Source organism: Papio anubis, chromosome 15 (genome assembly GCF_008728515.1).
Source record: "Papio anubis isolate 15944 chromosome 15, Panubis1.0, whole genome shotgun sequence".
Taxonomy (NCBI): Eukaryota; Metazoa; Chordata; class Mammalia; order Primates; family Cercopithecidae; genus Papio; species Papio anubis.
Window position 1 is genome coordinate 67,379,269 of NC_044990.1, and position 14,974 is coordinate 67,394,242.

General features: G+C 40.0%; 1 long non-coding RNA gene across 1 annotated transcript in view; it reads right to left on the bottom strand.

Annotated features, from left to right (window-relative positions):
* The window catches only part of LOC108582937, a 168,391-nt gene extending 158,618 nt beyond the window's left edge, over positions 1 to 9,773 (bottom strand). The window contains exons 1-2 of the long non-coding RNA XR_001897017.3: positions 9,687 to 9,773; positions 9,071 to 9,566 (exon numbers count right to left, since the gene is read on the bottom strand). This is a non-coding gene — a long non-coding RNA (uncharacterized LOC108582937). The remainder of the gene's footprint in view (positions 1 to 9,070; positions 9,567 to 9,686) is intronic.
* Positions 9,774 to 14,974: the final 5,201 nt, after the last annotated feature.

The following is a 14,974-nucleotide window of genomic DNA, read 5'->3' on the forward strand; positions in this document are numbered from 1 at the left end:
AGCAGGTTACTTCGGCTCTTATCTCAGGGGTCCAGGATAATGGAACAGTTCCTTTTGGAACCATAGTGGAATTGATGAAGAGGGAAATGAGTGATGACTGATCAAAATGTCCCATGGCCAATGACGACATCAAACAGATGGTGACAGAGGCATCTTGGGAGGGAGGGACATATAATGTACTGAAAAATAATATAATCTAATCTTAATATCATCTCAGGGTCTTAATATGCCAATATTCTCTAGATATCCAATATTCATTTTGGTATTAGGCCCCTTAAACATTATTATTATTTTATTTAAATGTTAGTGTGTGCTTACATTTCTTTACTTTTAATTCTGGCCAGTTATTTTACTAAATTTTTTTTCTCTTTTACATTTCTAGTTTTTTCTATTTACATTTTTGTTGCTTTTTCTCATACTCAGCTGTACTGAAGTGTAATTTGTATTTTTCCGTTTAACTCCACAGCTATGATTTAATTAACAAAATCCCATAAATTTATTCCTGTGTTTGCTCTGGAGAGCAAAACATCATTGGATAAAGTGATGCAAACTCACAAACTTGAGCTCATTAATAAAGTATAGATTCATCAGCCACATTGACTTTTCCTTTTCTAAATGGTAGACAGCTGGAGTAGGATTATATTTCTCATTGGTGCCAGAAAAACCAAACCCAAAAGAAAAGAAGAGTGGAAGGAGCATATATACTAAAACCTTGATATATATTGTTAATTTAGTGTAGTAGGTCATGTTTGAAAATTTAATTATTGAACACGTAAGAGTGAAGGATACATTTTATAAAAACTGAAAAACAAAAGGTATAATTGATTTTACATGAACAAGGACTATTTCTGTGAACCAGAGATATAACAAAAATACAAAGGTTGAGCTGGGTTGAAATCTTAGCTCTCAGTTTTCCAAGTCCATAATAGCCAGTGTGACTGGGATTGTGGTTCCTGAGGTATAAATGAAATTAACCCACATTTTAAAACACAACAGAACATGTTTTAGTAGTCCAAGGAAGTGTTTTTAAGATAGACATCTGAAAGGATTCATGAAAGATTGGAAATGAAGGATAGAATCTGTTTACATTTTAAAGACATCACTTTGGAATTTGGGGGAAAGGAAGAAGGAGATAAGAGCACAGTATGGTTTTCCAGGACTGAGTTATAGACCCACTGAATTTATAATGAGATCTGCACAGTTTCAACGTCACTTCTGTGAAATAATGCTGAAGGAAGATTTCAAACCTGGTGCTCTTGTGTGGGCCCAGAAATAGTGACAGAAATACAAATCATTAGACAGTGAGAGTTTTACACAGAGAAAAAGAGAAAAACAGGAAACAAGCAGCCCCATCCCCCAACCTCTCAAAGAAAAAGCTTCACATCAAAATAAACCTCTAAACCAAAATGACAAAGCTCATGAAGAAATTCAGCACTAAAATCCAGCCAACATAATCAACAATAAGAAAAGTAATTTCTGATCTTTGTTGAGGAAATTATATAAATCTGACCAAGAATTTTAAATAAATATGCTAATCATTTTTATATGCTCGTCTTCTTTTCTAAGCTGTTATTTCTATTTACTTTTCGGAATTCCTGAATAATTTCAAATTTTATTATTTTCAGATTTAACAGCTGCATTTGGTGGGTGAGAGAAAGATGACTGTGTTTACTCCATTTTACTTGAAACCGGAACCCTGGTAGTATTCTCGTAACTTAACATACAAATAGGATTGACAAATACAGTTTCAGGTCATCAAGATATATGCAAAGAAGAGGAATAAAGAAGAAAGGGCATTATATTAGGCATTGTTGCAATTCAACATGTATTTGTTTAGTTTTAAAAACACATGGAGTGCTTCTTAGAATGTAGATTACCAGGACAAAAATCTGAATTACAAAATCTGAATCTCTGAGAAATGGGTGTCAGAATTTCCATTGCATAGATGATGCTTATATTTCTTGAAGTTTGTAGACTGGAGAATTAATTTGGAAATAAGAAAGATGATAATCCAAATTCAAACTCAACCCATTTGCCCAGCCTTTCATAAATAACATAATTTCTTTGGTTTTACCTGCAAAATTAAATTTCATAAAATATTTATTACTGTTGATATGGTTTGGCTCTATGGTCTCACCAAAATCTCATGTTGAATTGTAATCCTCAGTGTTGGGGAAGGGGCCTGGTGGGAAGTGATTAGATCATGGCAGTGTTTTATAAGGATTTAGAAGCATCCCTCTAGGGTTGTCTCATGAAAGAGTTCTCATGAGATCTGGTTGTTTAAAAGTGCATAGCACCACCCCCTTCATTCTCTTCCTCCTGTGCCAGGCATGTAAGACATGCCTCCTTCCACTTGGCCTCCTACCATGATTGATTTTGTTTCCTGAGGCCTCTCTAGCCATGCTTCCTGTACATCCTGCAGAATCTGGAGCTAATTAAACTTCTTTTTAAAATAAATTACTCAGTCTCAGATATGTCTTCATAGCAGTGCTACAATGAACTAATACAGAAAAATGGTACCAGGAGTGGGATATTGCTATGTCATTACAAAATGGGTCTTTTAAACAAATTGACAGTATCTTCTGCTTATAGTTCACTAAGTGTATACTTAAGCATGTTGCATGTAAACATAACAAACCACTATATAGCCATCAATATTGTAAAACTCATTGCAAATTTCTTTAAATAAACACTAAATTAGCAATGTGTAATCTGTGCAACCTAAATAGAATTTTCTCTAGGAAATTCTTAACAAAAGTATACTAAGTGTAATGTATCATAATATTTCTATCTATATATGAGAAATAATTCCAGGGCATCATTAACATTATGGACATGTAGAATATATTTGAAAATATAATATGGCCAGTATTTAAATCCAGACAAATTTGCTATTAGTATAAATGAGGATGAATCCAACAGCATTTAAAATTAAGTATAATAATTTTATAGTCAAATGATAATAGACAAATATTTTCAAATATTTATCAGCATATTACTATCATTCAATTATAATTATATAAGGTCAGTGAGGCCTATAGCTTTTTTCAATTTAGTTTGACATTTTTTTCAATACTGAGAATTATTTTGAGACTATTTAGTGGCAGGGTGTAAATAAAGTAGGACTAAAAACACAGTAAATATGTTGTCATATTTAAGTATTAAGGATAGGTTATAAACTCTTTTTCTTGAAGCATCTATAGAAAAATAAAAAAGAACAATCACAGATAACATGAGACTATTCTCCAGTCAAGTAAAGGATCCCAGATCATCTCTTTTCATCTTTAAATTCATTAAATGAGTTATGATCATTTCAAATATGGCTGGTCAAGGTTCTCTAAATAATAAATATGAAGTTGAATATCCCATAATACCAAATTATTAATTTAAGAATGATTTATTAAGCTATTTTGCCAATGTAAGAGAAATATTGAACTTAAGCAAAAAGATATTTGAAGTTGAAGAATTTTACAATATTTTAACATCAGACTCTATTACTCTTCTTGATATATACAATTGTAAGTGCTGTAAAATAACAATCTTGTTCCAACAAATCTCCATCTGTGTCAAAGCAATTTAAATCTTAGAAATTGTACTCCAACTTGAATATTGTTTTTATTACAGTAATAACTAACACTGTTTTTATGCCTTCAAACATAGACAGATATATATTCAAAAATATCATAAATTAAATTAGACCAATATGTATTCAACAGTGAAAGAATTTTCCAAGGATCTTGAGACCATGCAAATGTAACAGTAAAGCTACCTATATGTAACTACATATATTTTACTGACATGTCTTTAAATTGGGTGGGAAATCTGTTGTTGATATTGCAAATGCAGAAAAATTTACTGTCTGAGAAAACTATTTTGCCTTTATTTTATTTTTCCTTTGTGTCAGACTACAAAAATGTGATCAGTGGCTTGCTATTATGAGTTTTACCAGGAAACATATTGACACTATATCCAATACATGTGAATGACTTATTTGTAAATATTTTAAACTATAGCAAGCTAATTAGCATTTTTCCTTTTCACTTGGATTATAATTAGTCTTGGGACAGCAAAGAGATTTGAGGAAAATTCCTCAATAATTTTTTGTTTGATTTCAGTTGTTAAAAACATGCTTGTTGTCCAGTACCTTTTTTTCATAAAATAGATATTTAATTCATTGTTTAACGATTGAATAGGTGTTTTATCCTCATAATCTCTTTTTAATCAGCTCCTTTGTCTTTGACAGTAAAGATTTTTAAATTATGTGGTGTGAACCTTGAAAATTTGAGACAGGTCTCAGTTAATTTAGAAAGTTTATTTTGCCAAGGTTGAGGACACGTACCCGTGACACAGCCTCAGGAGGTCCTGATGACATGTGCCCGAGGTTGGCAGAGCACAGTTGGTTTCATGCATTTTAGGGAGACATGAGACATCAATCAACATGTGTAAGATGAACATTGCTTCCTTCTGGAAAGGTGGGACAACTGGAAGTGTGAGGGAGCTTCCAGGTCCTAGGTGGATAAGAGACAATGGTTGCATGCATTTGGGTTTCTGATTTGCCTTTCCAAAGGAGGCTTTCAGATATGCATTTATCTCAGTGAATAGAGGGGTGTCTTTGAGTAGAAAGAAAGGCAGGTTTTCCCTAAGCAGCTCCCAGCTTGACTTTTCCCTTTAGCTTAGTAATTTTCGTGGCCCAAGATATTTTCCTTTCACAGTGGAAAGAAATTCATTTTCTTTAAGCAATAGTATAGTTAATGGACAAATTGTTTTGTAATAAGACTTTAAAGTAAAGATTCACCTAACACTGAGGAAAACCTTTTATTCTGAAGATTTGAATTATTCTCCAAGTGCCAAGATATATGATATATTCTTTTTATAGTGTGTTCTCAGCAATACAATACAAACATTAAACATGGATTGCTTTCCCTCTAGAGAAACACATGCATGCGCGTGTGCACACACACATATACACACACATACACACATGGGTGAGGGCAAATGCAAATTAAAAATAAGTAGCATAATTCTGCCTGTTGAAAATAAAGGAAGAAACATCCCCCTTATTTCACAGCAATTACTTGAAAAAACTTGTTATTGTAAATTATTTCACTGTTTCTTTGAAATGCATGTAAATATTTTTAAAAGTGAAATAAGGCTCTTGTCAGCTTTATGACCTAGGAATGTTTTTCTCAAGGCCTGGTAACTATCTCTATGAATGTTTTCATCAAGGAAGATAGCCCTGTATCTCCCAGTTTCTATTAACTAAGTAGAGCCTAACTTCTTGCTCTAAAACTACCTCCTGTCACACAGATATGGGAAATTTATTTCTCCTTTGGATAAAGTGAATTAACTAACACAGATGGTCACCACAAATACAAAGAGAATTTAGGATGAACTGTGTGTGACAAATAGTGCTGTCACATCCTCTTACTTGAGAGCAAGTTACTGTTTATCTTGGAGAACATGTATGTGTTGGGTTGTATCTGCTTGGCTCTATAAAAGTTTGAGACATCTTTCTCCCTTTGCAAATGCCTTAGCAATTGTCTTTGATGTGCATCACATTGTGGTTTAATGCTTATTTGAAAATATAATGGTGTTTCTATCTCTTCTACTTTTGTGGTTTGGAATGAGATTTTGTTTTTAATTATATTATCTAAATAATTAACATACAAATATACACACTTGCATATATATATACACACACACACACATATATGAAAGAGATTTTGTTTTTAATTACATTCTCTAAACAATTCACATACAAATACACACACTTGCATGTGTATGTACATATATACATACCACCATGACAATGCTCATATCTTTTTATAGGCTTGAGCATCTAGGGAAGTCATAAACTGATATATTTGTCAATCAGTTTTTTAAAATTCATTTATTGCAAGGTTGATATATGCTTCTTATTTTGGATATAGAAACGAAAGTTGTCTCTTTCATTGAGACACTTGATTCTGGTGGATAGAAGTTAGAAACAGAAAATTCAGGAGTGTAAGGGAAAATTTTGTTGTCTTTTCTTTCCAGTACATAAATGTCTTTCTGGGAAGTCAGAAACTTGTCATTGGTAAATGGTCTTGAATCCACATATTTAACTGGACTAAGGGTGTGCTTTAGTTCTTTGTTGTTTTCAGACATTTATTCTACCACTTCATGAAGCTGACTGAGCACATTCTTCTTATATTCCCTGAAATATGTGTGTCTCCAAAACGCTTCCCTTTCTGCTTGAGTCAGTGAGTTCATCATCTTTTCTTACAATAAAGTGATTTCTGCATAAATTGAATAAAATATGTCTACTATAAGTTGGATCTAAAATGTAAAGTGGGACAGTAGAATGAGAATTAGAATCAGATGTGATATATCTGGAGGATGTAAGCTGTTGGGGGGTAGAGGTAGGAGACACCAGGTGAGCGAGAATTCAGGAAGAACAAACCTTATATATCCTTCATTAAAGCAATTACATTAGAGGAAATTTAATAGAGTAGGGCCAAAGATTTTTGTTTGTTGTTAAATACATAAATAGATGCATTATGTTCATATTCTTACATCACTTTGGATTTTTACTTGGATATTTGCCTCCCTTAACGTTATCTTTTAATCCTCAGCTCCAAGGATTTTTATATGATTACTACCATTATGCCTTTCTCCAAAAATACTCTTTGTACCACTGTAGCAGGACGGGCCACAGACAAAACCTCTCAGACACCAAGTTGTAGAAGGAAAGGCTTTATTCAGCTGGGAGCATCGGCAAGCTACCATCTTAAAATCCGAGCTCCCCGAATGCACAATTTCTGTGCCTTTTAAGGGCTCACAACACTAAAGATTTTACATGAAAGGGTCCTGATTGAGCAATCTAGGGGATACGTGACAGGGGTTTTATGCACTGGTGGTCAGAGTGAAACAGAACAGAACAGGGAGTTTCAAAATATTCTTCTATGCAATGTAGTTGATTTTTAACTACTAGGTTTTGGCCAGGCAGGCCCAGTCCTGGTTTTGGGCCTGGCGCCGGGCTGCCTGTCTTTGGTTTCACTTCCTTGGTTTTTTTCTTAAAACAGTTACTGAGTATAAAACAATATAAAACAATGTGAGAGGGTCTCTCTCTTCCCTCATTTCACCCCTTTGAGACTTTCACTCATTTTATTAGTGGGAGCTCTCACCTTTATTTTCACTATTTATGTTTTTCTTTGCAATAGATTGATAGTGATGTATATAGTATGCTTGTGCTGAAGCATTCTGGTGGACTAAGGTATCGACGAAGCTTTTTATCATTTGGAAAAGTACAGGTAGCAAACAAGGGAGCAGTAAGCAGATTTCTATTACTATTATTACTGCTATTATAAGAGTTTTAAATCCTCCTATTGCTGGGAACCAATTTTCAAACATGGCTCCCAGATTAAATCCATGCCACACTTGGACGGCCCATGTACCAGTTTTGTTATATCTTTAACTATATCTTTAACTACTTGCTCCTGATCATCTATGTGTAGACAACAATTAGTAAGGTTAAATTTTCCACAGACTCTTCCTTTAGCTGCTAGCAAGTAGTCAAGAGCTAGTCTATTTTGATAGATTGCATTTCTCATCAGAGTCTCTTGCCAGGCAAAAACAGTCAAGGCTTGACCGGTTTTACTAGTAATAATTTTTAAAACAGCTCGTAACCATATGAGCATGTAGATGGGGGTCCAATATCCCCACAAGCCATCTTCTGCACAAGTGGCGGGTCCATAGTATTGTATGATTTTTTTAGGGGGCCATTTATCACCTTTCCAATCACCTATGGCTATGCTTTCTTTTTTGCGGGAAACAGACTAAGAAGGCCAGAAGTTTGCCTGTTTTTTATGGGCAGTAAGAAGAAAGATTGTTTAATGGTGCCAATTACACAACTACCTGTCCACTGATCAAGCAGCTTAGCATAAGCTCTATGTCCACACATCCAGTATAACCCAGTGGGGGCAGTCCAGTCCTGGTGGAATTCTGGGTGGGCCCAAACAGTCTGCAACTTTGGAAATTTACTGAATGGATTTCTTTCTGTGTAATTGGAACTCCGCTATGTAACTGTTTTTGCAGTACTATTACACAGCTTTTGCCCAAGACAACTAAGCCGCCCTACAGGATGAGTGAATCTTTTTCCTTCTCTAGCTATGCAATACTGTCTAATAAATTGAGACTTTTAGAACCTAAAAATTGTCAGGGTGGTTCTTTTGGGCTGGGAATTCATCAGGAACTGAGTCTGTAGGAACTAACTCTTGGGCTTCCCAAGGCCATTGATCTCCTATTATGGTTTATTATGGTTCCTCCACAAACATAACATGAAGTGACTTTTAGAGACTGGGCTACATGTTCAGCTCATTGCAAAAACAAATTTTTAGTTTTTCCTGGAATCTCAGGTACTGGCACATTTAGTTCATCATAGAAAGTCTGAAATACTGGTTCTGGAGAGCGTCTGTGCACCTATCCTTTTATTAGGAGGCTTACGCTAGGATCTAGTCCTTTTTCATCAATGTCTAATGATACGTATTTTTTTAATTTCATTTTGGGTCTGAGGGGTTTTTGATTACCAATTTTAAAGGATTGCAGCTTCCACTCATGCAGGAGGGGCTGACTTTTCCTTTTTGGAGCCAAACAGGATCTTTTTCATCTTTTTTTCAAGTAACCCAAGTGACACAAGACCAGTTTGGACACATCCTACATAAATATGATTCTTGACAGATATACTTCTTTTTGGCTGTGTTACTTTTTTCCCAATCTAGAGAACTGCATCCTATTCCATGCTGCTTACTATTAATAGTGGCACAAGCATCAAATTTTAAGGTTACATTTTTGGGTACCCCTCTTTCTTCTGTTCTAGCGATTACCTTACTTGTGTCACCTGGAAAAGGACCAGTCCTTAGTCTTACTTCAAAGACTGTGATCATGGGGGGTTCAGAGGGGTCATAGCACACATCGGGCTGGTCACTTCCTGGATTACATACTTTGTACTGAGTGTTATTGTACAAACAGGTTCCCTCTGGAGTTCCTAGGCATTCATAATAATTGTAAAATAAAAAAAAAATTGTCTTACCTTGTTGTTCTACCTCAGTGATCTGATGTATGCACTGAAGACAGTCCTCTGTGTGGGAAGAAGCAGTGGAAGCTTTAACACACGAGTCCATGTTATAAGGAAAATAAGTCCCACGATGATTTTCCTCATGCTTCCCCCGTGCGTAGAACAGTCAGCTTCTGGGTGTGACTAGAGCAAGACTTGCTTTTTCCTCAGGGTCACTTTACAGGGATTGTCCCGGTTTGGTTTGGCTGTCCAGGTCTCAGCAGCCGCAGGCTTCACGCCGCTGTGGTGAATCCAGGCGTCACCGGCTGTGGTGAATCCAGGCTTCACGCGGCTGTGGTGAATCCAGGCATCACCGGCTGTGGTGAATCCAGGCGTCACCGGCTGTGGTGAATCCAGGCTGGGATTCCTTCCCCGTTTACAGCTGTGGGAGTGGTCAGGGTAACGGTCTGGTGTCCCCTCCACCGTGGCGGCAATGGAGCCACATTCCAGTCCTTGATCCACACACGGTCACCTGGAGAAAAAGGGTGAATGGGGGAGAATAAGCTGACTGGGCACCTCTCATTTACCCAAGTTGAGGTTGTCTGGGTAATTTTCCCCAAGGCCTGTAGCTGCCGCTGTAATTCAATCTCACCTCACTCTTGGGTAGTACCCGGAAGTGCTTGCAGTATAGGAGGAGGCTATGATACAAAATTTCATAGGGGGAGGGAGTATCCTGTTTTCTTAGAGGGGGTACATCTAATTTTAAACAATACTATAGGAAAGGCTTGTATCCATTTTAATCCTGTCTCCTGACATACTTTCCCTAAACTATTTTTGAGAGTTCGATTCATCCGCCCCACCTTTCCGGAACTCTGAGGTCAGTAAGCGGCAAGTAACTTCCGTGAGATTCCTAATTCCTTTGCCGTCTTCTGTTGCCAAGCCAACCACAAATGCCGGCCCATTATATGAGCCAACTCTTAGAGGCAGTCCAAACCCAGGGATGAGATGTCGAAGAAGCACACGGGTTACTTCACGAGGTTTTTCAGTTCGTGTTGGATAAGCCTCCACCCACCCAGAGTAAGTACACACTAGAACCAGTAAATACTCGTTACCTCCGCATTTAGGCATTTCTGTGGAGTCCACCAGAAGATATTTAAAAGGAGCCGCTCCATAGGCTTGTATGCCAGGAGGCGCAGAGGGGCCTTGCTTTGCATTGTGCTGTGGACAGGTAACGCATCGCTGAGCTGCTGTTTTAGCAAAAGCTGGCAAGTGTGAGATGTAGAAATACCGGCCTAACAACTTTTCAAGTGATTCTTAGCCTAAATGGGTAGTTTCTGTACAGCCAGCACGACTGCGGCTCCTAGCAGCTGTGGCACAGCTATTTTTCCATCTGGTAACTTTATCCAGCTTGCCTTTATTGTTTGCCCTCCCTCTGCCTGAAGAAATCTTTTTTCTCTTTTGAATAAGTAGGCACCAGATCAAGCGTTTGAGGGAGTAGTGGGGCTGTGACTGATGCCTGGTAAGGAGTAGATGCTGCTTTTCGTGCCTCTGTGTCTGCTCGGGAGTTTTCTTGGCTCACCGAGGGAGAAACTTGCTGGGGTCCCCTACAATGCATGACTGCCACCTTTTGGGGTTTCCATACTGCTTCTAATAATTGTAGAATTTCTCGTTGATATTTTATGTCCTTTCCCCCAGAATTTAACAGGCCTTTTTCTTTATATAATGCTCCATGTACTTGAAGGGTTAGAAAGGCATATCGAGAATCAGTATAGATGTTTACAGTGTTACCTTCACTGAGTTCCAGAGCCTGAGTTAGAGCCATTAGTTCTGCTTTTGGGGCCGAAGTTCCCTGGGGCAATGGCTTAGCTTCAACAACATCCTACAGGGTTACTACTGCATATCCTGTGCACCTTTCTCCTTGTGAGTTGAAGCTGCTCCCGTCCACGTATAATTCCCAGTCTACGGATGCCCATGGCTGGTCTCGAAGATCTGGTCTGCTAGAATAGACAGAGTCCAACACCTCTACACAGCTATGTTCAACGGGACTGTCAGATACTGGGAGCAAGGTGGCAGGATTTAAAGTGTTACAGACTTAAATGGTTATGCGGGGGTTTTCACATAACAAGCCTTGGTACTTAGTTAATCTAGCATTTGTTAGTCAATGGTGTCCTTTGGTATTCATCAGAGTTACCACTGCATGGCGGGCTTTTATATTTAGGTTTTGTCCAAGGGTTAGCTTATCTGCTTCTTGTGCTAACAGGGCCGTTGCTGCCAAGGCTCTCGGACACAGAGGCCAGTCTTTAGAAACCCCATCTAGTTGTTTTGAGGGGTAGGCCACTGGTCTTGGCCAGGGCCCCACAGTTTGAGTTAAAACTCCTACTGCCATTTTTTCTCTTTCTGACACATAGAGAGTGAAGGGCTTTGTGAAATCTGGTAGCCTATGTAGTCTGGGGCTGACATAAGTTTTCTTTTAACTTACAAAAGTCTTGCTGTTGTAGAGGCCACCATTCAAAGGGCTCTCGTCGCCCCCCTTTGTAACCTCATACAACGGTTTGGCTAGCACCGCAAAGTTTGGAATCCATAATCTGCAAAACCCCACAGCTCCTACAAATTCTCTTACTTGGCTTCTGGTTTTAGGTTCTGGTAGGCTGCAGATGACCTGCTTTCTTTCTGACCCTAGGCTGCACTCCCCTTTTGGAATAGTGACTCCCAGGTGGCGTACTTGCTGTCTGCAGATCTGAGCTTTTTTCTTGGACACCTTATACCCACAGTCCTCCAGGTGCCGAAGCAGGATATCTGTCCTTTTCGCACACTCAACTGCCGTGGAGTGTCCCAGCAGAAGGTGGTTCAACTATAGGAGCAAGACGCAGCCTAGGTCTTTAGCAGGAAACTTCTGGAGGTCTCGAGCCAATGCCTCCCCAAAGATGGTGGGGGAGTTTTTGAACCCTTGGGGAAGCCGAGTGAGTCCAAGTGTACTGAATGGTGACACCTGACCCCAGATCTTCCCACTGAAAGGCAAACAGCTTTTGGCTCTCAGGAGGTAGTCTGATGCTAAAGAAGGCATCTTTCAAGTCTAGGCAAGTAAACCAGCCGTCCTCAGCTGGCAGCAATCCTAACAGTGTGTAAGGGTTGGGAACTGTTGGGTGCAGAGTCACTGTAGCTTGGTTTACCATGCATAAGTCCTGTACAGGTCGGTAGTCTTTGGTCCTTGGCTTAGGAACAGGTAGTAGGCGAGTGTTCCATGGAGACTGGCAAGGAACTATAATGCCAAATGCTTTTAAGCGTCTAAGTTAAGTCTGTATTCCTTTAAGGGCTTCCCTGGGAAGCGGACACTGCTTTTGTCTGATTGGCTTGGCCCCAGGCTTAATGAATATGGGGGCTTGATTGATTGCCAGCCCCAGAGGATTGTCCTCTGCCCATGCTTGGGGCCATCGCCTCCCTAGAGCTGGTTTTATTTTCTGGCCTGGCTCATTTAGAAAAAGTCTGCATTTTTCTTCCTGGGGAACTGTAAGGGCCATGATGACTCCTGTTTCTGGTAACTTCAGCTGTAAAGAACCCTGTTTTGTAAGAAAAATGGTGACTCTCAGCTTCCTAAGCAAGTTTCTTCCTGACAAAGGCAAGGGGCAGTCAGGCATATACAGAAATTGATGAGTCAGTTTATGTCCTCCCACCGAGCAGGTCCGTGGTAGGCAGAAAGCCTGCTTGGCAGAGACTCCTGTCGCTCCAATTATATCAATGGTCTTTTTAAATAAGGGGGCCACCAGGGCGGTTACTACTGAGTGTTCAGCTCCGGTATTGACCAAAAACTTAATGTCTTTGCCCCCTATTTTCATCCTGACCATGGGCTCTTTGGGGGCGTTTGAGCCCAGTCCCTTTCAGCCTAGTAGCCCTTCAGCCGGATTGAGCAAAGTCCCTTCGTCTTTGTCTGAGATATTTTGTTCTGCATCACCCTGCTTTTCCTTTAGTTGGGGACATTTATCTTTCCGATGTCGTATTTCTTTATAGTAGGCACGATGGTTATGCTGCAGATGTGAGTGATTGGACTGGGCATTCCTCCCAGAACCTCCCATTTTTGCCCTTTCAGGGGCATTCCTCTAATTGCCGCAGCCTGCAAATCAGCGTTTCGCCTGGCCTGGCGTTCGCCCTCCTTACTGCTTTCTTGGCGGCTTGTTGCATCTCTATTTACAAATATTTGATTAGCTATCTCCGGTAACTGTGAGGTATTCATTCCTGCAAACCCAGCCTGTTTTTGCAATTTTCTCTGGATATTTTCTGCACTCTGACTAACTAAGGTCATATTAATCGTACACTGATTTTCAGGACTATCCGGATCGAAAGGAGTGTACTACATACGATAGGCCTCACACAGTCTTTCATAGAACGGGACTGGGCTTTCCTCCTTTCCTTGGATGACTTCAGAAACTTTATTTACATTGGTGGTCTTTTGAGCCCCTTTTTTTTAAACCTTCAATTAATGCCTCTCGGTACCGTCTTAGCCTCTCCATAGCTGGTCCTTCTTTTGGATCCCACTGAGGATCCGCTCCTGGCAGCTGAATTCTTATGTATTCCTGGGGATTTTGGTAATCGGTGAGGATGTGCTCCTTTAGCCATTTAGTTGCTGCCTGGAGCACCCTTCGCTTTTTATCTGTGTTAAAGAGGTACATGAGTAGCTGGTGGCAATCAGCCCAAGTAGGATTAGAAGTCTGGATAATTGTTTGGAGCAAGTCAATTAGAGCTTGAGGCTTTTCAGTGTAAGATGGAGTGTTGTTTTTCCAATTGAGGAGGTCAGCAGAGGTGAAAGGGTGATACACAAAGGCATGCCTTTCCACCATGTGTCTGTCCTCATCTAGCCCAGTACATCGCTACTCTCTCAGGGGCATTTGGAGTCCAGTCTTGGGCCGTAAACAGGCCGCCAAGGGAGGAGTTTTTCCTGCGGCTTCACTTCCTTTCTTGTCTACTCTGGGTGGTCTAGGGGCTGTGGGCTCAGGAGAAGGGGGCATCTCCACCTGATAAGGGAGGGGCACTGTTGGTGCCATCTCCTGCCATGAGTCTTCAGGCTCTGGGTCAGACAGAACTTTAGGTGCTGGCTTCCCTTGGCTGGTGGAGCAAGAACCTTCCTTAACTAACTGTCCCTCTGCTACTAGTACTGCTGCTGCCTGTCCCCTTAACCGCTGTGGGGGATCTAAAACTAGCTGTAACCAGGAATCTATATATGGGAATTGATCTGGGTGTCCTGGCTTGCCAGTTACTTTGTCATACCTTTGAAACTAGAGACCTGTCTAGGCTTTCTTCTGATGGCCAACCTAGATCGAATGCTGGCCAGTCTATTTCACACAAAGTTGTAAGTTTTCCTGGAGTCATAGTGACTCCATAGTCTCCACTGAATCCTTTCTTGAAATTTTTTAGCATAGTTCCCAATGGATGGGCTTACTTTGCACCTGACCCATGCTTTCTCAAGACAAAATACCACACTCACACCACACACACTCACCACAAACCAAAGAATGGGTAAAGAGGGCACACACACACTTTTATCATTTATACCAAACCAAAGTCAGAATACCAAGGAATTTAAAATCAGAATACCAAGAAATTCACGTCAAGTTAAAACCAAAACCAAAGTATCCGGCAATTCAACTCAAGTCAAAACCAAAACAAAAGTGCCGATACAGGCACACCATGGGTGATCAGGGCACGCTTCCACTCAAATGGAGTGGGCAAGTTTCAAAGACTAGTCTTTCCACGTTTCAGATATCCGGACTCCAAGTGCCAGTTCCTTCCGGGTGTTCAGTCACTGTGTTAATCCTCCGTGGGGGCCTGCTATGCGCTGCTCTGGCGAGCTGTTTCACCGGGGCAATTGCCTACCCAGGAGCGCTCTTTGGATGGTGTCACGCAGGCTGGCCGGAGTCCACCGCAGGCATGCTTCACAGGGCAGGCCTA